Genomic DNA, 3217 nt, shown 5'->3' with positions numbered 1-3217 from the left:
CCTGTCAGAGTACATATATATATTTGTCTATATATATATACATATATATACATACATATACACACATATATACACGCACACACACACACACACACACACACACATATATATATATATATATATTTATATATATACATATATATATATATATATATACATATACATACATAGGTAATCATGAGTAACAGTACAAGTATATGTACATGTTAGTTTGGAAATCCAGGACTTGGGGTGGAGGGTTCACTAATGAACATGACTAACACACACCTGTGGCTGAGCTTGCGTGCTAGCTTGTCCTTGTTGCGCCATCGTGATTGCAGCGTGCGGTCGTCTTTGTGTTCTCTGACGCCATTGGCTGAGTTGTCGCCACTCAGAAAAACCGACAGCGTCCCTTTGCCGCCAATGCGATTTTGCTGATATGCTCGTCTATAGGTAAATGAGAGTGTGTGCATATGTATGTGAGTGTATAGGTGAATGAGTGTGTGCATATGCATGTGAGTGTGTAGGTTAATTAGAGTGTGCATATGTATGTGAGTGTGTAGGAAATGAGAATGTGTGCATATGTATGTGAGTATGTATGAGTAAGAAAGGGTTTATCGCCTCTTGCTATCATCCACAGCGTTACTATGATATCTACATGAACTGATTCATAGACTCGCCTGTACAGGAGTGTGAGGACAAGTACACGAGTATATGACAATCGTACATACCATACATCGACACAAACATACATGCTATAAAGAAACATGAACATAAATATAAATGCTATAGACAAAAATGAACATATATGCTCTAAAACATGTATGATATAGAGAAACTTAACTATGCATCCTATAAATTAACAAATATACATATGATATACATTGGATACATAGAAATGAATAGACATGCCATACATCAACATAAACCACATACCATACATCAACATAAACCCTACATACCATACATCAACATAAAACCACATACCATACATCAACATAAAAAAACCACATACCATACATCAACATAAAACCACATACCCTACATCAACATGAAACCACATACCCTATATCAACATGAAACCACATACCAAACATCAAAATAAAACCACATACCATACATCAAATAAAACCACATGCCCTACATCAACATAAATCCACATACCATATATCAACATGAAACCAGATACCCTACATCAACATACAACCACATACCCTACATCAACATAGTACCACATACCCTACATCAACATAAAACCACATACCATACATCAAGATGAAACCACATACCCTACATCAAAATAAAACCACATACCTTAGATAAAATATTAACTTAGGCGCATATCAAAAGCGACATAAAACGCGCATACTGTACATTAATATAAATACACATAAATAAGAAAAATAAATGTATATATCATATATAAATAGATCAAAAACCCTAAAAACAACCATAAATATCATAACTGTACACAACATACATAAATAGAATCATAAATGTACAAAACATACACAAATACAACCGTAAACGTACATAACATAAATAAACAAAATCCTAAATGTACATTGCATACATAAATATAATAAAAAATGTACATAAAATATATAATAAATAGAATCATAAATGAACATACCATCATAAACATAAATACACACACCATACATAAATATAAATGTACATCCTACACGTGAACATCAACACTAAAGCACCTATCACACACTAACGCAGACACAAATGTATCTGCCACACACCAACACACGTGAGTGTGGGTGAGTGTACCTGTGGTGTGCTGGTGAGTAGTGTAGTTGTCCTGTTCGATTGAGAGTAGTCTCACTATGTGCCCCAAACAATTTCGTGCGACTGCTTGGCGACCGTTGCGTACGCGCTGTGGTATGACAATATAAATAGAATGTTATAAAAATAGGATGATATATAAATATAATGTTATAAAAATAGAATGTTATAATAATAGAATGTTATAAAATATGTTATAAAAATTGAATGCTGGTCTATAGATAGAACATGGGAATGGGAACGGCATGGAACCACAGTCTTCCTACAAACGTTTAGGGTTGTAGGGGTTCAGAAGGCCCCCAAAGCATATAAAACCCAAACCCTAAAACCCTAAAAGCATGTGGTTGCATATTTGTGCACTTGCACGATCTAATAAACGTTTTGTGAGTTGTGTGGCACGGATTCAACTTTTAAATAAGTTGGACATAATAAACATGCCTCGCACTGCACCGTTCTCTTTCGGAGCAACAGAGTGAGAAACTGTTTGCACGTGCGGTGGCAGTCGAACACTCATCTTCAGATAGGCGACAGAGCCCTAAACCCTAACCCTAAGACCCTAAACCATAAACCCTCAACCATAAACTCAAACCATAGACCCTAAACCTAAGACACTTAACCTTAAACTCTAAAGCTTAAGCCCTAAACATAAGACAATAAATCTTTAACTTTAAACCTTAAGCCCTAAACCTTAAACCCTAAGCATTAAACACTAATGGAAGGCACACTCGACAGCATCAGAAGCCGTAAAACAACCCCACCACAGTACACACTCAGCAAAACACCCGCACATCACTGGAGAGAGAGTTGACAGCCAAGCTTAACCAAACACACTGACACACCTCCATTCCACACACAAGCACATTCCAATACACATACACTGACACATCTCCATTCAACACATACGCCATAAGCTGATACATAACAACAACATGTCAGTAGTTGTGACCACTGCTAGGAGTGACACCCGTGTCAACAAGGCAGATAATGACACGCACACGAACAGTGTCGTGTCAGAGGTGTCGCCAGTGCTACAAGTATCAAATGCGCACATGGGGATTTAACAGCCCAAAAAAAAACCAAAACAGGTGCATCAGAGAAGAAAGGACAGGACACCCCCAACTATACATCTCATAAGTCCCACAGCAAACGAAAGGGCCGTACCAGCGGTTGGTTCCGCATCATCGACCAGATTGGTGTCAAGGCTCTCGGCACTGTGGACGCTGTGGATAGGAGGAGATACAAAACGCATCAGCCGAATGACACAGGCGATTCTTATGATGATGATATGATAATAATAATCATAATCCCAATAAAAACCATAAATATAATAGTAATAATAATGACAATATATATATATATATATATATATATATATATATATATATATATATATATACATANATATATATATATATACACACACACACACATATATATATATATA

This window comes from Sphaeroforma arctica, assembly GCF_001186125.1.
Source record: "Sphaeroforma arctica JP610 unplaced genomic scaffold supercont1.267, whole genome shotgun sequence".
NCBI lineage: Eukaryota > Ichthyosporea > Ichthyophonida > Sphaeroforma > Sphaeroforma arctica.
Note: the sequence above shows the minus strand (reverse complement) of the source record.